Source organism: Protopterus annectens, chromosome 4.part0, assembly GCF_019279795.1.
Source record: "Protopterus annectens isolate FY-2018-M chromosome 4.part0, PAN1.0, whole genome shotgun sequence".
Classification (NCBI taxonomy): Eukaryota; Metazoa; Chordata; order Ceratodontiformes; family Protopteridae; genus Protopterus; species Protopterus annectens.
The window spans coordinates 59,954,936-59,981,143 of NC_056733.1; the positions used below are offsets into that span (position 1 = coordinate 59,954,936).

At 42.8% G+C, this 26,208-nt stretch overlaps 1 protein-coding gene across 1 annotated transcript in view; it reads left to right on the plus strand.

Annotated features, from left to right (window-relative positions):
• The window catches only part of RPTOR (regulatory associated protein of MTOR complex 1), a 5,042,670-nt gene that overhangs the window by 4,538,084 nt on the left and 478,378 nt on the right, over nt 1-26,208 (plus strand). The window lies entirely within an intron of this gene.

Genomic DNA, 26,208 nt, shown 5'->3' on the forward strand with positions numbered 1-26,208 from the left:
CATAAGTGACACAAACTTATTGAAGGCTTACTAGTGTGAAACCAACAATGGAATTCAGAATGCATGGGTTAGTCATAAACTAATTCTTAACGTGGGTGGTGGGAGTTTAAAGTAAATAGATAACTGATATATTTCTAAATAGGAAGTGCTGGATATCAGACTATCCAACAGCTAAAGGAACAAAGTGGCAAGCAGTCCCTTACCTTTTTTCTTCTAACCCATACCCACTGACCATCAACCCCCCTCCCACAAGACAATGTCTATTAGCTCTCCATCACTAGTGTGAGCCAGTATCAGCACAACCATTATCTAGCCAGCCATTATAGATTTTCCACTTTCTTGTCCTAACACTTCTCTTGGCAGCCGACATGTATGCTTACAGATTTGAGAACTTGCTATATGCCTTCCATTGTGAGATTCCCTTCTCCTACAAATGCTCAGTAAAGGTTGCTATGTGGATGTGGCTTAGCAGACCCAAGCACATATTCCACAAGCCCTACAATGTGTACTGCATGCCTTTAACCCATAGGTGCTGGCATTGCAGCAGTAGTAGGACTGCTTCCAGCCATCTCTGATGGATGAGCAGGCACCTACCACTTACTCCCATCCACAATTATTAGCTCCTCCAGCAACTGGGTCGCTATTCAGTCTTGGGGTGTCTGGCCAAAATTGGTGTTTCACACATCTGCACCAGCCAATTGTAACACCCTATTTCTCTTCAAATTCCAAGCTTCTTTCTGTGAAAGACAGAAAGAATAGCAGCTTTGAATGTTGCTGACATATTTTCTCCAACTACTGACTGATGATGTCCGGAAAAGTCTTTAGAGCTGCAGCTTCTTGTGTCATGTTCAAGGTACTTAATGCAGGCACCATGTGAATGTCAATTTGGACTGAAATCACCATCAAGCTAAATATGTAAAAACTAAATGAAAACTCCAGCCAAGCTAGAACTTCCAATGAGTGACCTCCCAAACCTCCTGTAACAGAGGCACCTGGGATATATGCAAATGACCCTTATGAACATCAGGTGTTTCAGCTATATGGAGTTTTCATTTAGTTTTTACTGATTGTTTTTTCAGTGTGACCTTCTCACTCTTTGTTTTAACAAGCTAAATATGCAAACTGGTGGATAATATGGGACTTAGATGCAGACTTTCTGCTGTATTATATACACTGTAAGCATCTGTCTCTCATTACTATGAATAAGACACTGTATGAATGCCTGGATATTGTGATGTCTGGAATTCTGCACTGAAGGAGATTTATTTAGTCTATGCTAACTTGGTAAGTGACATAATCCAAAACAGACCATACTCAAACACAGGCTGGACCACTGGCAAAATTGCACAACAATACAGTAAAGTAAAATTGTATATAAACAGAATCAAAACTGATATATGTTCTTTAACTGTGACATACTCAACATTATACCCAGGCGTGCTTATATAAAATAGAGGTTAATAATGCAAATGAGCAACATCCTCAAATGTAAAATCATACTAAAAGAAACTCTGCCCGAAAGTATGGGCAGATAAAATAAAATTCACTGCAGATAATGTGTTTGTAGCAATAAACAAACTTAGCTGCTTGGGGAACTTTTATTATTATTATTTTAATAAAATGAGCAACTAAAAGCAATGAAAGCTACAGAAGGGCAGAATGACCAGTCTATGCAAATATCAAATTAAAATAAATGATGGACCAGGATACCAGGCAGGCAGTGGAGAAAAAAACAAAAAGGGGGAATTTCATGTAAGCATTCTGTGGTCCTTGTGGTATCTTCAGGTGTCTGAAGAAAGCTGCAAAGAAGGAAAGGAAATGTAGATCAGAGTGTGAAAAAAAAAATTAATGTATGTATTTATGTTGAAACTTATAACAGGAATACCTATAATATTTGGGGGATATTGGTCTCACGTGCAGTTATCTCTGAGAAGTCAGTATTCTCAAACTTTGGCAAACATTGGAAGGGTGTATACATTTAGGTTAAAGGGAGCACCTTCTCAAAATGATATTTTTCTAGTCACCAATAAGACAAAAATGAAAGAAGAGTGGGAGGGAATCTTAAAGTCAAACTAACTTAAGGGGTGGACAGCTCCAAAGTCACTGCATTTAAGAACACAACGGTTGAGAAACATTTGCTTTCTTTCACAGAGCAGTCTCGTTGGCATATGCTGTTCAAGTTATCTTTCTGAAGATGAACTAAAATGCTTTCCACTTAAATAAAACTAATAGTCTCATCTCTTCCCATAGTTTACATATAATTAATCTCATTGTTCACATAACTTGGCAAGATAAGCATTCTTTCTTAACCCAGACCACCTAATATTCAAGTGAAAAGAAGTTTAAATAAAACAGCGTACTGTGATGAAATAAATACCCAATCAAACAAGAAAACAAAATGAGCTGCACAAGTCAGGGAACCTCCATTCTGTGACTGAGACTGCTCAAGTCTGCTTTTTTATTGTGAGCATCAGCCTTTTTACAAGTGGGAGGACCAGAATCTGGGCACTTTCAGGGTACTTTTAAAGATACCGTCTTAAAGAAACAGGTAACATTCACATTATTTATTGGACATAGTCCAGGTAAAGAGCCTTCTTCGATTCAGCTGTGCTCTGGAATATCCTTCCATAAGACCATCTAGGTGTTACAGTAATTAATTAAGGACTCTGTCCCATATGGTGAGAAATAGATGGAAAAGACAACATCAGATATGAAAGTTTTGTACTCACCATAATGATAGATCTGTGTTGTGTTTGTTTCTGTCCTCCTTCAAATTCCCACCCTCTTTCCTCTATTTTATAGTATTAGGCATTATAATTCCTGGCTTACTTACCCTTGGTTCCTACAGTTTTCTTATCTTGACCATGTGTATCCTCTGATTTCTTTACCTCTAACCTAGACAGTGTGTAATTACCTTTTTTTCATGCGGGCAAACTCGATTTGAGGTAGCTGGCTCAATACAGAGAAATTATTAGTAAAGGAAGGAGCCTGAGTACCAGATTCAAAGCTTGAACGTGGCCATAGACTGGTCCAGCGTGGATCTGAAGACCCATGACAGGAAGGATGGAAATGGACAACAGAGATCTATAGTTATGGTGAGTAGATAACTTTGGTTTTGGTCAGCAGACTTTGGTCGACAAAGTAGATAGTCGAAAGGTGTGCATGACTGGGCAATTCTTGGGGCGGGAGAATATGCCTTTTTCTCAATATTGTGTTCATGTCAGAGTTAGTATATATAATTAGCAAGGGGTGTGGGGGGCACATGATTTGAAAGTCTAGCTATACAAAGGAGTTTCTGAAAATGTCTTTCAGGCACCTGAAATAAAATAAGGAGGATGTACTGTGTGGAATAATTCAGCACATGTAGCTAATTAAGGCTATGATAACAGAAGCAGTAGTAAAATAGGAGATAGGAGATCTCTTTGCAGTGAAAATGTGTCCACTCGTAATGAACATCAGCAGTTTCAGAGAATTGCTTGGAAGAGCAACATTTTCTATGTTTGCTAAAACTGATAAAGACTGGAGTGGTAACATGGAAGTGTAAAGTGGTATAGAAGCATATATGGAGTGTAGGCAGTTTATTTATTTATTTATTTATTTTTTTAATCAATGTTTGCTACTGCTGCTTGAAGAGCATCAGCCCCCACCTGAGCAGTTGGCTTATTCATTCCACATCTCTGGGGTAAAGGTCAACTGAGAGGGTCTGTCAAATAGCCATTATGTACACATAATGTACACAACATGTAGTTCAAGGGTTTTTCTCTTAACACCACATTCTACTATGATTGCTCAGCTTGTAGAACAAAGGAGGACGTGCAATGGGCTGATCGCATTGGCCGTTGTTCACTTCCGCAGGGAACATTGCCAGCAAGCATTTCCTCGCTGTCCTTTCAAGCACAGGAAGTGTTTTTCTAAGTCTCTAACATAAAACCACACATCTGTGTAATTTTGAGTACTTTCTACCCTCCTCATTCCATGCCCAGGAGAAGCAGGCAGGTCACACTCCTTAATTCCCCTCTCTCTGGCTGCCTCTTTTAGGTAGCTATTGTTAATGTGCAAATTGATTTGGCAAGTATTGTCAACATTTTTGCAACATGTTAAGCCTCTATTTGTCTACCATTTTACTTGATCAGTCATTCATTTTGAAACTGACTTGCTCTCTCAATTTTTTGTCCTCATCATATATTGGAGAAAGTAGAGGATGTTTTAGAACTCAGATCTGTGTATATTGCACTTCAGCTGTATTAGCCCAAAACAGCATTATGTTTTCTAGTAGACATTGTTGTTGCAGTTTGGTCTTTGTTTGAGTTTCCCATAGTTAGACCTGTTTGTGTCTTTCTTCTTTCCATTATGTGTGTATATATATATATATATATATATATATATATATATATATATATATATATATATATATATATATATATGAATGGACCTTCTGTTAAATTCAGTGCTATGCTTGCTGCATGGTGCTTCAGTTTGCAAAATGTCTTTCTTGTTCATTAACATTTGGTGTATTCTTTTTATGAGTTCCGTAATGTGGTCCTGGCTGGTACACAAACTAGAATTTACATCCAAAGCAAAAATAATTAATCACTGATAACTACAGAAACTACAGTACATTTGTAAATCTCAGAGAGTTGTGCACATTTTTACATTTCTTTCCAAGACTCCAGCTTGTCCTGGGAACAGAAATGGCATCTGAATAGCATGACCGTAAAGTCACTTTTGTGTGTGCTTTTGAGCACCTTCTACTCTCCTCACTACATGCCCAGAAGTAGCAAAGTAGCAAGTAGGTCATGCTCATTAATCCCCCTCTCTCTCTCTTTCTCTATCTGGCTCCTATAGGTAGCTTTTGTTAATGTGCCACATAACATAAGATCTTTGAGTTCTGACTTCTTCAATTTCTTCAGGTTCACAGTGCAATGTGTACATTTTAAGATGCTCTTGTTTCCAGTGGTGTTTCACTCAATTAAAAAAATGTGTGTGTGTAAACATATATAGATATATGTATGCATACGTGTCTCTCTCTCTCTCTCTCTATATATATATATATATATATATATATATATACATATATATATACATATATATATACATATATATATATATATATATATATATATATATATATATATATGGGTTTACTTCATTTGATGAAAAGACCATTTGACCTAAACCCATTGGATCGAAATTACATTTGATTGCAAACCAGTATTCAAGGCAAATAACAGGAATGTGTCCCCCTCCCCAATGTCGTGCGACCCTGGAGTTGGTATATATAGTTAGGGGGGTGTGGGGGGAGCAAAATCTGTACTGTTTGTTTTATTTTCTTCTTTTAAAGGAAACTAGGTGGGGAGCTGTGCCCCCCACACCCCCCAACTATATATACCAACTCCAGGGTCGCACAACATTGGGGAGGGGGACAAATCCCAGTTTTATATATATGTATGTACATGTGTGTGTGTGTGTGTGTGTGTGTGTGTGTGTGTGTGTGTGTGTGTGTATACACCACTCAGCTTTTTCTAAAGGTATCATAAACTTTTGTTCTCTCTACTACAAAATTTGATGTTTTGTGACTGAAAGGGATGCTTTACAGTAACTGACTGACATATGCACTATAGTTGTAAACTTAATATAGAATACAAGTGTATATGTAAGTATGGTATTACTTTAGATGACAAATCAGCAACACTGATTTTAAGAACATTGATCGCAGAAGATAGACAATAGAAATGTCAACAAGCAGCTGCTCATGTGAGAAGAAAATCCTCACTGTAAACAAACAAAAAAAAAACCCAAATAACACGGAAGCCCCCTGCATTTTCTGCCAGTTATATATTATAATAATATAATTGTGATATTATAATTATATAATTATATACTGGATGGTGCAGTGGTGCAGCAGTAGTGTTGTCATCTCACAGCAAGAGGTTCTGTGGTTTGATTCTCGGCTGAGGTGCCTTCTGTGCGGAGTCTGCATGTCCTCCTCCCTGCGTTCGTGTCGGTTTCCTCTGGGTACTCTGATTTCCTCCCATGTTACAAAGACATGCATCTTGTGCATTTCTCCCTAGGCCGACGCTGAAAATTGGCTTCGTTCCAAGTCAGAATTTCCCTTTTAACAAATGTTAAATAAATATACTAACTTTGAGACTGTAACAAATGTTAAATAAATATACTAACTCTGAGACTGTGCAATTCTCAGGAAAGGGAATATTCCTTACCCAAGGATTGACAGTCTAGGGTACCTGTCGACCAAATGTGGTCTATTAAAAGATGTCGACCACCTAGTGCTTCAACCAAATGCTCGAGCCCCATATTTATATGTATGTGCGTCTATAGATATATATATATATATATATATATATATATATATATATATATATATATATATATATATATATATATACACACACACACACACACACACATATATATATATATATATATATATATATATATATATATATATATATATATATATGTGTGTGTATAAAACTCAGGAAACTTGTGGCTATCAGAATTAATTCCAAGATGAACTCTGCTACACTGCAGGTACACAGCAAGCAGAAAAAAGACCTTCATGGCATTGATGCTGTATTTTCTTCTGGCAAACAAGAGTTAACAGAGTGATGGCAATATTTCCACTGTCTTTCTCTGCAGTACTGTCAGAGGCATCTCTGGTCCCGGCTTAATTCCCACTGGAAAGAGTGAGGGAACTTCCATTCTTTTGTCCCTTTGTTTGTTATGTACTGTCAGTCAGAGAAAGCTTGAAGCACAGTGTCACAGTAAATTAGTGTATTTTTCCAATGTACGTCATAGCACCAGCTGAAAAAGTCCCTAGTTGCTGACAGGTTAGTGCATTTACAGCTAGTTCAGAATATTTGTATGTTAAATCTGTGAACTATGAAAATGGTAGTGCTTTTTCCCTAGACCTAAAAATGTTCTTTAATGCAACCATTGATGGCTTTTAAAGGTGTTGCAAAAAGATATCTTTATTCTTTGACCTTTAGTATATATATCCCCTTCGCCCCCAAACCATACTGCATTCTGTTTCCTCATAAAATTTCATAAAAGCAGGATATCTACTAGAAATTGGTCATAGACTTTTATTTGAAAACATTTATTCCATTTTGTGACTGTGTTAAGACTTGTTTGTTGAATAACTAGCTAATCACATACTCAATAATGTAATTACATAAAAAGCTGCTAATTAATGTAGAATTTGTTGAAGGTTATGTCCATAAAGAAATGTTAATTGAGTATGGGTTAGGCACAGCAGATTAGTTAAAAAGTATAAGCTGCAGTTATTCAATACTGAAAATAATAGATGCATTTGCTGTCAGTAGTTTAGGAACTGTTTCTTATATGATAGCATGTAATTGGCTGAAGAAACAAGGATCAAAATAAGTAGTCGAAGTGAGTTGTTGTTTAGTAGTGGATGACCACCATGCCTTTTAGGATTTGACCAGTGATGCCTACAAGGTAAACTAAAAAAAAAAAAAAAGACTTTCTCTGTGAATGTTAATACACCAAATTGCCACATTTGATAATTAGACTTTGGGGGGGGCAAAAATATCTGTAGATGACCAGTAATGTAAGGTAGGCTAATTGCCTGTGGTTGGACAACCCAGGTTCAGATAGTAGCCCAAGTGCCAGAGAACCAGCTATAGGGAGAGAGAGAGAGAAAGTGATTAGTCGCAATTAATTAATTTCTTTCTGGAAAGTGGGTGAGGGGCTTCTTTTATCTTGTATCAAAGCAGAGACAGGAAGAACTGCGGCACTAATTTCAGTAGCGTGGCTGAGGAGAGTAGACCTTTCAGGCCCTTGAAACGTGGGTGTCTGTAGTGAGTTGGGTATCATTGTAAAGACTGTCTTGAAAGAATAGGGATAGGGAGAGAGCAGTGACAGAAAATTGCCTTTTCCTGCAGTATGTTAGGATGTAACTATGTCTCCTATAGATCTATCTTGTTAGAGTAGGAAGATTGTTCCTGGAATTGCCTTATCAATGTAAATTGTCGGGAGTGTAGAACACACTTCCACAAACACCTGTACAGTGAGTTAAGGGAGTATTATTGGTGTAGTGTAAAAGGATGATGGTGAGGGACTAGACTGCGTGAAAATGCAGCAGTATGAGTCAGCGCACTTAGTGGTGTAAAGTAGAGAGAAGGACTAAAACCACAGTGGTTGGCATAGCAAAGGGGCTGCAGGCTGGTAGTCATGCTGGGGGTAGTGTAGGTAAAGTTAGGATGGCAGTAACATTATCATGCTAGCGATGGAGGAAGAAAAGTGGTCCTGCAGTTACCCAGCATCTTATAAGGATAAAGCTGTGGCTGTACTACAGGCAGCCCATGACTGACTAGTGGCTCTGGAGCCTGTAAGAGCTGGCCAAAGGAGATGGGAGTGAGGAGCTGCTGCTGGCTCACCTCTAATGGGGGGAGAAAGTCAGCTGTGGCCCATCACATAGGTGGCAGCTAGTGGGATCATTAGGAGTTCACCTAGTGGAGTTGCACTAATCGAAAGGAAAGTAAGAGTGTAAAGGCCCTCTTCACCTCAGGAGGTGGTAGTTGCAGGCTTGTAGTAGCCACTGGGAGAGGAAGGAGCTCCCAAAAGGAGAGAGCAGGCTGCTCCCAGGGCCAGCAACCTGGCTTGCTCCCTACTGCCTGATTCCCACCAGCGAATGTAGGGACTGATTGGAATTTATGGGGAGGAACAAATGGAACTACATTGCAGGACTCTTACCTAGTGTGGGAATACGTGATTCTTGTTTTTCTAGAATAAGTAGGCCAGATGAGTAAATATAGAAGAGTCGCTGGCCAAAGTTCTGGGGGAGGGGCTGAAAAAACAAAAAAGGTAGCGCAGTTGTTAAGGAAGAGTCAAAATTTGTGTGGGAGGTGAGTTGTTACGTAGACTTGAGCGTTATTTAGACCAGAGGATATGTCTTTGCTTTATACTGACAGAACTTGAAGTGTGTGCACTTCATTGAATTGACATAAATCTGTATTATCATTGTACTGCCACATCTAATTTGTGAGTATAATAACTATAAAAGAGCTTTGTGGTATACCATATTTGTTGTGTGAGCTGACTCAGATAGGGTGTTGGCCATCTGTTACATACTTTACCCGGAAGGCATTTTGTGAAAGTTCTTCCAGATGTTCATCATGTCTCACTGTTGCAGTAATAGCAATGTGAGTTGTGTTTTGCATTGGTAGCCTTTGGCCTACCTGAATATCAGAGATTTTAAGCCCTCCTCCTGGACTGGTAGACACCTTGCAGTGGACATCAGGGAGTCTGGATATAAGGGTCATCAGCCATTGTGCCACCTTACAGCTGCCATCAGAGCCTGAAACATCCAGTCATTTAGGCTGTCTGTCAGTCTAAGTTAGAGCTATTCGCAAAGCTTAGTCCCTTATTGGAGAAACCTTCATTATATTTTTGTTTGTTTCTTTTAGGTGAGTACTAGAACTAATACTTGTCTTGATATTGGAAAACAGATTCCACATCGAGACCATCTTACCCTATGTTTGTTTTGTTTCGGCATAGAGCATGATGTACCTAACTGGCCCAACTGTGCTCACTTTAACAAACATACTGTCTGATGTAGTGCTGAATCCCTTGCTCAGTTTTTAGAAAAATGAAAGAGGGCATCAGGGATCCTCACACACTGTGGCATTTCCTGGTTCTTCTGATTTCAGATCCTCTTGGAAGTGCAGGGAGAATTATAAAGAATATTCAAGGGGGGCAGATGACACAGCTTCACCATCAGCCAGTCCACACAGACTTGTGATGGTCAAAGGACATGAGATGTCTTTTCAGTACTTTTCAATGACCAGGATGTGTTGGAGGCCACTACTGTGAGTACCCTTTGGAGTCTAGTATGTCTCCCAGCCCCACCATGGCTGCTCAAGTTGAAGGATAGGTGTTGTCGTTTGGGTCCAAGGTGACTCCCCAGGCCATGGCTTCTAACTCCCCAGTTGAGGTCTTCAAATAGGGAGGGCAGAATTCCAAAATCTACAGAGGGCTCGTCAGTCAACTGTATGCAGGCCATGGCTACTCACGGCCTGGTCATAGTTTGTCCAATGCCATGCCCAAGCCTAAGCCTAAGGTAAAAACAAAAAGAATTCTCTCTGGTTTGCCTCAACCCAGGCCTTCTGGCTGCCAACCTCAACAGGCCTACTAGCAGTATCTACTTAGACTGGCTGAGCCCTTATTCAAATTGTGACTTCCAAACAGCACAGTTCTACTAGACTTCTTGGTACTACAGAATATGTTTCTGGGAAAAGACTGGGGGACTCACCCTCAGGAATCCTCTGACTCATTTGGTACTGTTCTGGAGAGTAGACAAGTGATCTGTGGACTATATTCTCCAAAATGTTAACCAGGACAGTGAGGCGTGATATTGGCTTGTAGTTTCCAGCCAGGTTGTTGAGATTGCTTTTTTATATAATGATATGACTCAAACTTCTTTCCAGTTAGATTAAGTTTGCTGCTGGTTTGACACCTGTTTATGAAGTCTTTTATTGGTCTGAACATACCTAGGGCAAGTAGCTTAATGTATTTTTGAGTCAGTTCATCAGTCTCAGGTTATTGGCTAGGTTTAAAATGGTCCTTCACAACAACATCACCATCATCAACCTCCTTTTCCCCATTTTCTACATGTGGTCGGGGTGTCAGGTTAACTGTTACCATCGCTCTCAATTCAATATCACATTCTGTCTTTCTTCAACGCTCATGCCTGACTGTCGCAGATCTTCTCTCTCAAAGTTCATCCACCTCATTGCTGGATGCCCTCCTTTCCTCTTACCTTCTTCCTGTCTGCCCCAAATCATCTTCACCAGATTGTCTTCTGCTTTTCTGCACGTGCCCAAACCACTGTAGTCTGTTCTCGTTGATATTTTCTGCAGTTGGAGCTACTTTGACTTCTACTCTTATGTCTTTATTTCTTCATGTGCCCCACAGTGTGCATCCTACTACTCTTCTTTAGATTTCTCATCTGCTGTGCCTTTACTGCCCAAGCTTTTGGACATTCAGGACAATTAGCCTAGTATTCAACCAGGAATCATGAAACATGAGCTACAGTGGAGCCATTGTATTGGATCAAAAGAGAAGGGAGCAGTTTGCAAGAGCACTGATAGCTTGGTGTTGGACAAAGAGTGACACCAAGTAAATGATGCACATCGATTCTGATGAAAGCATAAGAATTTCTCTTTGGGGAAGGGTGAGGAATCATGAGTTGAGGACTACATTTTAGTAAGATGAATACACTTGCAGAAAGGCTTTAAGATTGTTCATGAATAAAGACGTGATTTTGCTTATTTTTTTTTACTTTGGCATGTTGTATGACTTTCTTACAGGCATCAGTTTGGTTTCTGCATATGCGGTAGTTGACTGTGCAGTTTTATGCAATCTTTTTTTCTGGTAATCATTTGATGTTCTTTGTATAAGTCACAGTTACAGTAATACTGACTATTGGGGCTTCTGTCACAGGAGACTTGATGTCTGGCCTGACATCCAGGCCTTTGCATCCTTCCTGTCCATGTATGATGGATGCCCCCCAGGGATATCATTGCATTCTCTGTATAAAGCTGGTATCCACCCACACCAATTTTAGATCTTTCTTGCTGCAGTCATTATCATATGAGTCATTGGTATAACATTTGTCTTCTGGCATTGTTCAGCCTACTCCAAAGCACAGTACAGGTGAATACTCATTGGGAAAATATTTTTGTTCCTGTTTTTTATGTAGATATATAGTAGAATGTATTGTTTGGAAAAGGTCAGATGATGTTTATGCTTAAGGGATATGAGTATCTCTAAGAAGTAGGACAGTTGTACATGTGGAGTACGAACTCCTTATAAAGATTACCACAGCTATTGTGTATTTTGCATAGTGCTGGGACATGATGTTAAAAGCTGTAGTGTCTGTCAGGCCTTTATACCCAAAACTCAGATTTTGGTTCCTTTCAAAACTGTTTAGTCACGAAGGGGCTTGAAGACTTGATCCCTAACATTGTGGCACTGTCAAGTACATCTCCAACCTTGAATGTCGCCCCCAAGGAAGTGCATGGAGGCACAGTTTAAGGAGAAGTTGATCACTGACTTTGAGATACATGACCAAAGCATCTGGCATTTCTGTTTGGCTTGATGATGTGAATCCTGGTTAGGCACTTTTGCATCCCCTCTATTATCTAGTTATCCAAGACTTGTGATGAAGCCCCTTTGAAAGTGGCCATGCATGCAGACCAAGCAGTGTCCCACCATACCAAAGGCTCTTGTGTGAAAGTTGGAGTAAATACTCTATTACAGACTTCCATTGCTAGGCTTCTTTCAGAGTTTCTGAAGGTGGGGATGGGCACCCAACAATTTTGATTAGGGAGTATGCCCTCAATTGGTGGATGGAGATCACTCCCATCACCAGTGGGAGATCTCTAGACCACCCCTAACAAGAAGTCCCAACAGTCCAAGCTTAGTGCATCCACACTACCTTGCTCCCTGCAGTTCCTGGGCCTCAATTGACTGGTGGGCCCTTAGTTCCAACCATCTTCCAGGTTCTTCCCCCAGAAATGGATTTCTGTGGCTCAACATTTCTTACATGTCTTGCAGAACTTACAGACAGGTGCAGATGAGGCCTTAGCATCTAGAATCCCCGTATGCTAAGAAAAAGAATGAACCCTTCCCAAATAGGTATTTTGACTCCTCAAAGACTGAATGGGAAAGAACTGGATTATGCTCCTCCGTTGTCTTTCCCCTTTGGAGTATGATATTTATACTGATAGCAGCACATCCTCTGCTCCTTCCGCAGCAGAAATCTCATTTAAAGAGAGACTGTAGAATGAAAGATCACTTTGTATGGGAAGCTAAAGCCATATCAGATGTTCAGAAAATGCACCTTGATTTAGTTGTTGTGGATGCCCCTAAAGTTGTAAACACTTCTCCTGTCCTATGAACTTTAGAGGATTTCTTCTTGACTGCCATTAAGGTTAATCTGCTACACATTCCCTTGTCTGAAAAAGGTCTTATAGGTTTTACCAGGTTCAGGAGTTCCAATAATTCCTTTGCAGTAATACCATGCCAGACCCAGCAGTGCTGTGTGTGGATCCAGCCTCTGGGAAAACAGTGTGTTTGACCAGTTTGAGAAGAAAAAGTACACAGAAGCCACCCTGACCTTCAGAACCATTGACTCTCAGGCACACATGACTAAGTTTCAGATTTCTTTCATTTAGCAGATGCAGAAGATTGAAGAGTTATTTGAAGTGAATCTTTGGGTGAAATTACAGGACTTCATATTACCTGTTAGCTAGATGTCTAAATATTTTATAGCATATGGCTATTATTCTAGGGATGCAGCATATAGGATGCCAGCTGAGGGATCTTTCGTTAGAAGGCATGCCTGCGTGAGTGCACGTCCTCAGTTCCCACTTGATAAGGGCCTGCTATTTCGGACCCCTACTGCGAAGTATCCAAAAAAAGTTAAAGAAAGGAGGAAGCAATGCAGTCAGCTTTTTCACTCCCTTGTCCCATTCATCATCATCATCATCATCATCTTCTTTCGGCTGTTCCCGTTAGGGGTCGCCACAGTGGATCACCTGTTTCCATTTCTTCCTGTCCTGTGCATGTTGCTCTGTCACACCAACTACCTGCATGTCCTCTCTCACCACATCCATAAACCTTATCTTAGGCCTTCCTCTTTTCCTGTTATCTGGTAGCTTCATCCTTAGCATCTTTTTCCCAATATACTTAGCATCCCTCCTCAGCACATGTCCAAACCATCATAATCTTGCCTCTCTGGCTTTGTCTGCAAACCTTCCAACCTGGGCTGACCCTCCAATATACTTATTCCTAATCCTGTCCACCCTTGTCACACCCAGTGCAAATCTTAACATCTTTAACTCTGCCACATCCAGCTCAAACTCCTGCCTTTTTGTCAATGCCACTGTCTCCAACCCATATAACATAGCTGGTCTCACTACCCTCTTGTAGACCTTCCCTTTCACTCTTACAGGTACTCATCTGTCACAAATCATTCCTGACACTCTTCTCCACCCACTCCATCCTGCCTGTACTCTCTTCTTCACCTCTCTTCCACACTCACCGTTACTCTGAACTATTGACCCCAAGTATTTAAACTCATCCACCTTCGCCACCTCTAGTCCTTGCATCCTCACCATTCTTCTATCCTCCCTCTCATTCACACACATATATTCTGTCTTAGTCCTGCTGACCTTCATTCCTCTTCTCTCTAGAGCATATCGCCATCTCTCCAGGCTCTTCTCCACCTGTTCCCTACTCTCACTACAGATCACAATGTCATCTGAAAACATCATAGTCCATGGGGACTCCTGTCTGATCTCGTCTGTCAACCTGTCCATCACCATTGCAAATAAGAAAGGGCTTAGAGCTAATCCTTGATGTAACTCCACCTCCACCTTAAACGCATCCATCACTCCCACCGCAGACCTCACTGCTGTCACACTACCCTCATACATATCCTGTACCACTCTTACATACTTCTCTGACACTCCTGACTTGCTCATACAATACCACAACTCCTCTCTAGGCACTCTGTCATATGCTTTCTCTAAGTCTACAAAAACACAATGCAACTCCTTCTGACATTCTCTGTACCTCTCCGTCAATACTCTCAGAGCAAACATCGCATCTGTAGTGCTCTTTCCCGGCATGAAACCATACTGCTGATGTTCTTCATTCCACATTGCTGCAGTCCTAACTATTGGGTAGTCCGCTGTCCAGTCGGCCCGAATACCAAAGTATATGGCTGACGTCGGTCAGGGCGCATTAGACTGACGTCAGTACGTCAGGGTACTAATGCGCATGACCGACGTCATATCCTCAGTCTTTTTTGCCGCATGGTCCGATGCAGAAGCAGTTTTGCGAGTGCAGGTTGGCGTTCTGAAATTTTCTGAAGTCGGAGTTTCAGACCGAATCAAAGTTGGCTAAGTACCCGTTGGGAACATTTTGGTTTTTCTTGCCTCAGTATTTAACCGGATGTCAGAAAAAGTGAATAACTGTATTTCTTGTGGGAAACAGATACCTCATAGGGATTACCATACCTTGTGTATACCTTGTTTAGGGCCTGAGCACGACGTTGTTGGATGCCGCTCTTGTGCTAGATTTAACAAACGCACTATTAAGAGAAGGTTAGACTGTGCCAGGTTAGTGTTTGGGAAGCGTTGTAATTATAAAATGCCGTCGGATGCTCCGATGCCCGCTTCGTCCAAAAAGCGCAAGGACAAAACGGCGAAGCCTAGGGTTGATGAACCGGCAGTCCCGGACGTCGGTTCTTTAGAAGGCTCAGTGGAGCCAGAGGTTTTGCCAGGAGTTTCTTTGGAGTCTCAGGCAGAGACTTTACTGTTACAGGATGTGCCTTCTCAGGAGGTAGGCCAGGCTGAGGGGGCTTCTCAGGTAACTGTTCTTCCCTCTCTTCCCAAGGTAGTTAGAGCCTCTCCTTCTGTTTCCAAAACTTCTTTGAGGGGGTCCCGCGCCCCAGTGTCCCCCCCTCTCAATCTGTCACACCTTTTGCCTTGCTCATTACACCCCTCCCTCGGCTCGTCGGTGCTTTCTCGTCAGAGAATCAGGGCCCCTCGACATTCTCAACCGGCCGTCATCTTAGAAACTTCTGTAGTGCTCTTTCCGGCATGAAACCTACTGCTGGGTTTTCATTCCACATGCTGGTCCTAACTTGGGTGTCCGCTTCATGGCCGGAACCCCAAAGATTCTGGGGTCGGTTTAGGCATAGACTGGCAGTCTTCTTGGGCATCTCTCGCTTTACCGGCCTTCCTGGGCTTGTGCGGGTCTTTGGCAGTTTCCTGTCAGGGCAGGCCCGGGGCCTGAGTTACCAGTGGTTTCCCATCCTGAGGGTTCTTGGAGTTGTCTTGAGGGCCCCAAGGGATTAAGGAGCACGTGGACTCCGAGTCTTTACATGGGACACTGATCTTGTTGATCCGGAGGGGTCCCGGCAGTCGTCGTCGGATGATGTCTCATATGCAGACATTCTAGGATCCTTAAGCAGCGGCTGGAATTCCAAACCGTCGCTGTGAGTAGTGTTTCTCAAGGCCGTTGGCTCAGACTCCGCCTCCTGGGTGTCTCCGCCTTGACGAGCTCCTGGATTTGGTTGCGGGCGTGGGAACATCCAGATACTGTGGAACCAGTGCCTTCGCCGTAACAAAGTTTTTGTCTGCCCCACCGAGGTTAGTTCGAGTTTGTGGGCTGTAGATGCCATGGTGGTGGCATCTGCTTCCAACAGGGGCGTGGCAGAGGCTTCAGGTCCGTCCATCCTCTAATAAGGAGTCTAGGAGCATGGACGTGAAGCCCACCCTGACTTCAGCGGCTTTACTCTGAGGTCCCTGAATTATTTGGCACATTTCACCAGACTACAGAGGGATCTGGTCAAGGAGCTCTCAGATCCCTCTCAGGTAACCTACCTGAGCAGCTAGCCAGTCGGTTAGCTCTCAGTTGGCTATCCTCACCTCGATTTCTAACTCGTCCATGAGGCTCATTTCAATTTCGGGGTCGGCATCGCAGGCACAGGCGTGGCTCTCGGACAAGCCTGGCTCGTTGTGTCATTTCGGAGGCCTTCAAGTCTTCCTTTGCCGGCTCCCTTTGATGGGTCCTCTTTGTTTGGACCCAAGGTAAAGACACTCTTACCGCTGTGAGCAGAGGAAAACTTTATCTGAGTCTGTTTATTCCACTCCCTTTGGCCTTACCCAAGGCTAGATGAGGGAAGATGTGGTTCTTAAATCACAGAAATTCTTTCCTAACAGCAGGAAGATTCCCCTTCCAGAGGCAGAGGCGGAAAGTTTCCTGAGCTAGTCCCAGAGCCGAGGCCCCGCAACCTGGAGATCCTAGTCCTTTAAGGCTCTTCAGCCTCCCACCTCATGAGGGATTGCCCTTGTGCTGCGAAGCCAGTGGTGTGGGGTACAAGCACCTAAAAGCCTGGGAGTCTATTACTCAGGACAGATGGGGTTGGATAGTGCGGAGGTTACACCATTCTCTTTCACACTCAACACCGTCCAAAAATCCCGGACCCACCACCCAGTCAAAGGAAATTGCAGCCGTAGAAGCTTCAAAGCTGCTAGGAAAGAGTCATCAACGGTCCCCACAGAGCAGATTGGATCCGGAAAGTACTCAAGGTTCTTTTTAGTGGCAAAAGACAGGGGACCTGAGACCCATTTTGGATCTCAGCACTAAACCAGTCCGTCATGAAGTCCAAATTCGGATGGTCACTTTACAATCCATTCTCCCATTGTTGAGAAAGATGTTTGGATGTGCTCCATAGATCTCAAGGGCGCCTATTATCACATACCATACATCAGGCGTCCAGGAGGTAATGGCTTCAGCCTGGGAGACAGTCATTTCCATTTGTGCCTGCCCTTTGGTCTCACCACAGCCCCAGGGTGTTCACCAAGTGTTTGGCAGTAGTGACTGCTCACCTGAGAGTCTGATTCCAAGTGTCTTGGAACGCCCAATGCCAAGGCCTTTACTGAGAATCAGCCCCACTCCTGGGGACCTGGTTCTTCAAATGAAATTTTTCTGCATCAGGGTAGATTCATGACCAGGTAATAAAATTTCATCTTCCTCTCAAAGGATTCAAACTTCCAAGGGAGCCTCTCAAGATCACCCCACCAGATGGGGCCATTTAGGTCATGTTCAAGGTCCTAGTTCTTGGCATCCTGATTCTAGTGGCTGTCGACAATGGTCTTTCAGGTCTCCCCTCAATCATCACATCTGATTACAGAAGCGTGCAAGGACCTCGCTGGTGGCTTCTGACATCCAATCTGAATCAGGAAGACCTTTATACCTCCGGGTGCTTCCCCCTGGGAATTTTGACATTCAAAACTGGTCAAAGTCTTCTGTCGCCTACCCAGCTTCTCCTCCTGAGGATTTTTTTCATTTTCAGGGATTCCCTTTTTGAGGGAGCACTTTTAATTTTTGGGAAGGGCCAAGAAATTACTCTGATTCAGGAAAAGGCTTAGGAATTCTTGTTTTACCCCAGCATAGGCCCTTAGCTATACCTCCTGTGTTGAATGTGGTGGAAGATGTTTTTGCAGAGGCTTCCCTGAACCCTGATTCTTTGCCTCCTGCTCCTGTTAAACCTGATAGGTACTATAGGGTGCCTGAAGCTCATAAGTATCTTTTAAGAGTCCTAGGGCAGACCGGAAACTGTTTCTCAGGGACCTAAAGGTGTTAAGGCCTCTGTTGTTAAAAACCCTGTTCCCACTGATAAAGAGGCAAGGGCTTTGGATAGATGGGGAAAGAAAGTGTATACTTCTTCCACTTTAGCCATGAGGCGTTGAATTGTCAGTTTCACATGCTAAAATATCAAAATTATCTCCTTTCACAATTGAAATCTAAGGTGGATGCTTTGGCGGAAGGTATTGAGTGTAAAGAGTTGCTGGATTTAGTTCATGTGTCTGAACAAGTGGGTAAGCATTCTTTGCAATGTGGTTTTGATGCTGTACAGGCCTCCTCGAGGGTGGCTGCCACTAGTTCTGTTCTTCGCAGGCATGCCTGGTTGAGGGATCAGAATTTAGCTGAGCATGTTAAGACAAGGATTTTAGATGCTCCTTTACAGTCTGATGTGTTGTTTGGTTCGCCTGTGGAAGCAGTTTTAAAGAAAATGGAGACAAAGCTAAGTCTATGCAAACTGTTAAAGATTTTTTGCAGGTGCAGCCACAGTTTGGTAAATTGGCCTACTAAGGGATGGACATATGCTGCCCATGATTCCCAGTCTGAGGGGTAAAATTTAGACGTGGTAGGGGAGCCAGGCTCAGAGGGTTCTTTTTGGGCCTAGAACAGGGTTATGTATACTTCTGGTGAGGGCAGGGGTCAGTCCTTTAGTAAACAGACCCAATGACCTGCCTTTTCTGACTGCCAGTAGATTCTCGTCTGGCAGCTCCTTTGGGAGGAAGACAATGCTCTTTTCAAGAAAATTGGGATTTAATTACTCAAGACGGATAGATTGTTGGATATCATTCACCGCAGTTACAGGTTTTATTTCATACATTTGCCCCTTTTCAAAAGGCATGTGAGCTTCCTCTCACAAAGGATAGAGGCTCACAAGCAAATTTCTCTGTTACTCCAAATAGGGGCCATTCAGCCAGTCCCTGTATCAGAAAGGGGCCTAGGATTTTATTCTCGCCTGTTCCTAGTACCAAAGAAGGGGAACACGTGGAGACCAATTTTGGATTTATCTCTCCTCAACACTTATCTGGACATTCCCAAGTTCAAGATGTTGACGTTACAACAGCTTTTACCTCTGCTGGGCAAAGATCACTGGATGGTAACTTTAGATCTCAAGGAAGCTTACCTTCATGTGCCTATAAGACTAAGTTGCAGGAAGTATCTGCGTTTTCGAGCTGAAAATTCTCATTATCAGTTCTCTGCATTGCCCTTTGGCTTATCTACTGCAGAGTATTCACAAAGGTTCTGGCTCCAGTGATAGCTTACTTCAGGCTACAAGGAATTCAAATCTATCCTTACTTGGGCAGCCTGATTCTGGCTTCCCAAGCGAAACATTTCTCCATATCAATGTGTTGGAAATGAGGGCTGTACTTCTGTCCCTACAAGCCCTCCACAAATTTCTCCCTCAAGGCATTATCGCTATCCACACAGACAACATGTCGGTGGTCTGGTATCTAAACAAACAAGGAGGGACCAGATCTTACCCCTTTGCAGAGAGGCCATGAGGGTGTGGGAATGGGCAGTGGCTACCAACCGCTTCCTGGTAGCGACCTACATTCCAGGCAAGTCCAATGTATTGGCAGACAGACTGAGCAGGACTATTCTCTCTCCTCACGAGTGGTCCCTGAACGAAACAGTAGCAGCTCAAATTTTCAAAAGATGGGGATTCCGTGCTGCGACCTGTTTGCAGCACCACAAACACGAAGTGCAAAAGGTTCTTTTCCTTGACCCCGCGTCAAGGGGAGGCAGCTACGGATGCTCTAGTCCAACCTTGGCCAACAGGACTGCTTTATGCTTTCCCTCCGGTTCCACTCCTCCCCAAAGTCATCCAGAAAGCTTCCCAATTGGGGTCCACAATGATTCTAATTGCTCCGTACTGGCCTCGTCAGGTATGGTTCCCCTACCTACAGAAATATACTCTGGACGGTCCTTGGTTTTGGATCTAACTCGGACCTTCTGGTTCATCAGTCGGGACAACAGCACCAGTCCCTTCACACTTTGAAATTAACAGCTTGGCTCCTCCACTTCCAACTGTAGTCAGAAATCACACCTTGGACCCGGAAGTTATTCACATTTTATCTTCAGCCCACAAACCCACCACTAAGAAATTGTATCACAGTAAGTGGAAGAGGTTTGCTATCTGGGCTCAACTCAGAGGCTTAGACCCTATTACTGCCCCGATACCAGAGGTCTTGTAATTTTTGACATCCTTGTTTAATCAAGGATCTTCAGTCTCTACTATTAAAGTTCAATTAGCAGCTATCTCCAAATTTCCACGAAGCCATAGAGGCAACGTTGATAAGGAGCAGATTATGTAAAACTTTCATGAAAGGTGCTGTGCTTTTAAGACCCCCAGTTTTTCATCCTGCCTCCGTGGGATCTTGATTTGGTACTGTGCCTTAACATCTTCTCCTTTTGAACCGGCTGCTACATGTAAGTTGAAATATCTGTCTTGGTAAACTGCCTTCTTAATTGCAATTACCTCTGCAAGAAGAGTTTCAGAACTTCAAGCCCTATCTATCAAACCACTGTACTTGATTTTTCACAAGGATAGAGTATCACTTAGACCTAATCCATCTTTTGTTCCCAAAGTTTGTTCTAATCTCGGTCTCCAACAATCTCTAGAGCTACCAGTTTTCTTTCCAAATTTTCAAACAAGCGGAATACACCTTGCATCGTTGGATGTTCATAGGCAATTGCGCTTCTATCTAGACAGGACCCAACAAATTCGGAAAACAGATCAATTGTTTGTGTCCTTTTCAGATAATAAACTGGGTAAAACCATCACTAAAGCTACTATTGCCAAATGGATTAGAGATTGCATAACTCAGGCTTATTCCTCTTCAAATAAGCAACTTACAACATCTGTCAAAGCTCACTCTACTAGAGCTATGGCTACCTCTATTGCATTTCATTCCAAGCTCGCTATTTCTGAGATTTGTGCTGCGGGTACTTGGTGCAATCCGCATACTTTTATTTCCGACTATAAATTGGATGTGGCATCTAAAGGCGAAACATCATTTGGTTCCACGGTACTCAGGAGTGTTTTCCAGTGAGACACCCAGGATATAGGTGCTAGGGGCGGCTGTCCATCAGTCAGAATGTAGGCGAGATAGGATCACATAACATCTTTTAGTTATGTACTCACCATAACTTCAGATGTTTGGGATCCATCTCCTACATTCCCTAACCCACCCTCCTTCCCCTGCCTTGGAGATCAGAAGAGATTGAACGGTTTGAGTTCTACTGTTTTTATCTTGTATCATCTGTCGATGTTATATAAGCAGTGCATGCGTGTGTGCGTGTATGCGGACAAACTAGATCTGGGGGACTGGTAGTGGTGCATCCTGGGATATAGTAAGCTCAGCCAATAAGAGACTTCGCTCTTTGGCATAAGCGTGCCGAGTCGGAGCCGAGGGATCGGCTCCGAACCCATCAGTCAGAATGTAGGCGAGATGGATCCCAAACATCTGAAGTTATGGTGAGTACATAACTAAAAGTTTGACCAGTTTGAGAAGAAAAAGTACACAGAAGCCACCCTGACCTTCAGAACCATTGACTCTCAGGCACACATGACTAAGTTTCAGATTTCTTTCATTTAGCAGATGCAGAAGATTGAAGAGTTATTTGAAGTGAATCTTTGGGTGAAATTACAGGACTTCATATTACCTGTTAGCTAGATGTCTAAATATTTTATAGCATATGGCTATTATTCTAGGGATGCAGCATATAGGATGCCAGCTGAGGGATCTTTCGTTAGAAGGCATGCCTGCGTGAGTGCACGTCCTCAGTTCCCACTTGATAAGGGCCTGCTATTTCGGATCCCTACTGCGAAGTATCCAAAAAAAATGAAAGAAAGGGGGAAGCAATGCAGTCAGCTTTTTCACTCTCTTGTCCCATTCATCATCATCATCATCATCATCTTCTTTCGGCTGTTCCCGTTAGGGGTCGCCACAGTGGATCACCTGTTTCCATTTCTTCCTGTCCTGTGCATGTTACTCTGTCACACCAACTACCTGCATGTCCTCTCTCACCACATCCATAAACCTTATCTTAGGCCTTCCTCTTTTCCTGTTATCTGGTAGCTTCATCCTTAGCATCTTTTTCCCAATATACTCAGCATCCCTCCTCAGCACATGTCCAAACCATCATAATCTTGCCTCTCTGGCTTTGTCTGCAAACCTTCCAACCTGGGCTGACCCTCCAATATACTTATTCCTAATCCTGTCCACCCTCGTCACACTCAGTGCAAATCTTAACATCTTTAACTCTGCCACATCCAGATCAAACTCCTGCCTTTTTGTCAATGCCACTGTCTCCAACCCATATAACATAGCTGGTCTCACTACCCTCTTGTAGAACTTCCCTTTCACTCTTACAGGTACTCGTCTGTCACAAATCATTCCTGACACTCTTCTCCACCCACTCCATCCTGCCTGTACTCTCTTCTTCACCTCTCTTCCACACTCACCGTTACTCTGAACTATTGACCCCAAGTATTTAAACTCATCCACCTTCGCCACCTCTACTCCTTACATCCTCACCATTCTTCTATCCTCCCTCTCATTCACACATATATTCTGTCTTAGTCCTGCTGACCTTCATTCCTCTTCTCTCTAGAGCATATCGCCATCTCTCCAGGCTCTTCTCCACCTGTTCCCTACTCTCACTACAGATCACAATGTCATCTGAAAACATCATAGTCCATGGGGACTCCTGTCTGATCTCGTCTGTCAACCTGTCCATCACCATTGCAAATAAGAAAGGGCTTAGAGCTAATCCTTGATGTAACTCCACCTCCACCTTAAACGCATCCATCACTCCCACCGCAGACCTCACTGCTGTCACACTACCCTCATACATATCCTGTACCACTCTTACATACTTCTCTGACACTCCTGACTTCCTCATACAATACCACAACTCTTCTCTAGGCACTCTGTCATATGCTTTCTCTAAGTCTACAAAAACACAATGCAACTCCTTCTGACATTCTCTGTACCTCTCCGTCAATACTCTCAGAGCAAACATCGCATCTGTAGTGCTCTTTCCCGGCATGAAACCATACTGCTGTTCACTAATCATCACTTCCCTTCTTAACCTAGCTTCCACTACTCTTTCCCATAACTTCATGCTGTGACTGATCAGTTTAATCCCTCTGTAGTTACTACAGCTCTGCACATCACCCTTATTCTTAAAAATTGGTACCAAAACACTTTTTCTCCATTCATCAGGCATCTTCTCACTTTCTAAGATTTCATTAAACAATCTGGTTAAAAACTCCACTGCCATTTCACCTAAACACCTCCATGCTTCAACAGGTATGTCATCTGGGCCAACAGCCTTTCCATTCTTCATTCTCTTCATAGCTATCCTTACTTCCTCCTTGCTAATCCATTGTACTTCATGATTCACTATCCCTGCATCATCCAACCTTCTCTCCCTCTCATTCTCTTCATTCATCAACCCCTCAAAGTACACTCTCCATCTCCTCAACACGCTCTCCTCGCTTGTGAGTATGTTTCCCTCATTATCCTTTATCACCTTTACCTGCTGCACATCTTTCCTAGCTCGGTCCCTCTGTCTAGCCAATCGGTACAGGTCCTTTTCTCCCTCCTTAGTGTCCAACCTTTCATACAACTCTTCATATGCCTTATCCTTAGCCTTCGCCACCTCTCTCTTTGCCATGCACCTCATCTCCTTATACTCCTGTCTACTTTTTTCATCTCTCTGACAATCCCACTTATTCTTTGCCAACCTCTTTGCCTGTATACTCTTCTGTACTTCCTCATTCCACCACCATGTCTCCTTGTCTTCCTTCCTCTGTCCCGATGTGATACCAAGCACCTTTCTAGCCGTCTCCCTTACTAGCTCTGCTGTAGTTACCCAGCTATTTGGTAACTCTTCACTGCCACCCAGTGCCTGTCTTAACTCATCTCTGAACTCCACCTCACAATTACCCTTTTTCAATTTCCACCATTTGATCCTTGGTGCTGCCCTCACACTCCTCCTCCTCTTGTTGATCACCAACGTCATCCTACAAACCACCATCCTATGCTGCCTAACTACACTTTCTCCGGTCACCACTTTACAGTCTCCAATCTCCTTCAAACTGACCCTCCTACATAAGATATAATCCACCTGTGTGCATCTTCCTCCACTCTTGTATGTCATATCACTCCTCCCCTCCCTTAAAATCATTATTCAACACAGCACAGTCATGTCCAATCTTTAAATCCATCGACCTTCTGCATCACTGCTTCATCATCCATTCACCAATCCCCAACATGAAATCTGCTCCAATCACCACTCTCTCACCCTTGGGTACAGTCATCACCACTTCATCCAATTCACTCCAAAATTTTTCTTTCTCATCCATTGCACACCCAACTTGTGGAGCATATGCACTAACAACATTCCTCATTCCACCATCAATTTCCAGCTTCATAAACATCACTCTATCCGACACTCTTTTCACCTCCAAAACACTCTTCACATACTGTTCCTTCAGAATAACTCCTACGCCATTTCTCCTCCCATCCACACCATGATAAAACAATTTGAACCCACATCCGATACACCTAGCCTTACTCCCCTTCCATCTGGTCTCTTGCACACACAATATACCATCCTTCCTTTTATCCATCATATAAAGCTAGCTCTCTCCCTATACCAGTCATACTGCCAACATTCAAAGTTCCAACCCTCACTACCACAGTCCTAGCTTTTCTCCTCTCTTCCTGCCTTCGGCCATGCCTTCTGCCTCTTCTCCATCGGCCAACAGTAGCCCAGTTTCCACCAGCACCCTGTTGGCTAACAGTACTGGTGGCGGTCGTCGTTAACTCGGGCCTCGACAGATCCGGTATGGAAATATTTACTGGTGACTGCATGAAATGATTTGGCGAAGTTTTATGCCAGATGCCCTTCCTGACGCAACCCTCCCCATTTATCCGGGCTTGGGACCGGCACAAAGAAATGCACTGGCTTGTGCATCCTGGGTCCCATTGTATGACAAGAATTTTCAACCACACAGATGACGCACTGAACCGAAAAACAAACAAAAAAAATCCAGAAATGGTGAGACAACTGTTTAATGGACACAAAAATAATCCAAAAAATGATATAACCATATAACAGACTAAGCATTTCCCCTAAACTGTCTGGACTTCCTCAGTCTGAAAATGCAAGTTCTCTTAATTCATCAAATATCGGCAAAGAAAGTAAAACCAGCCAATAAAATGCTACCATCAGTTAACCTGGTGATGATTAAATTCAGCCAAATATTCATAGGTTCATAGTTATTTACTAGAATAACGACCACATGGGCCTTTTTAAGTCTAGTCATGCATCCCTAATCTCTGACAAGTTCTGACACCCTTGATAAATGTAAGCATGGGCCTGGGAGACGAAACATTTACAGGTTACCTCTTTGCATTAGAAACCTAGGTGCCAAGCCAGGGATGAATTTCCTTTTTCCCATCCAATTGTCCAAGTTGCACTTGAATTGGGTTAGGGAGGAACTATGCTTCACATGGATGGGGAGCCTGTTCCATAGACGGGATAATGTCTAGGATACATACATATCTCTCCAGCAGGTTCCATTTATATCACAGGCAAGGTTTAAGTCTATAGAACGGATATTTCTGGTACTGTTTGTTTTGTGGATATGCAGGAGGTCCATCAGAGTGGGGTCTGACAATGCCTTGTATGCTAGGCATATATCTCCCCTCAAAAGCCTGTAGGAGACAGAATACAGGTATAGGACCTTGAGGCCGTCAGCATAGGACATATTACTTACGCCCTGTATTCTTTTCGTGAAGAACCTCTGTGGACATTACAGTTGTTGGGTATGTCTGGTTAGGTACATACCAAAGGGGGGGCATTGTACTCGGTGATCATTCATATTACTTAAAAACTATACATTTCACAGTAAACTTCTTAAAATTACAGTCTAATAGGCTTAACTGCCTAGTATTGTAAAATAACATAAAATAAAATATGATAAAA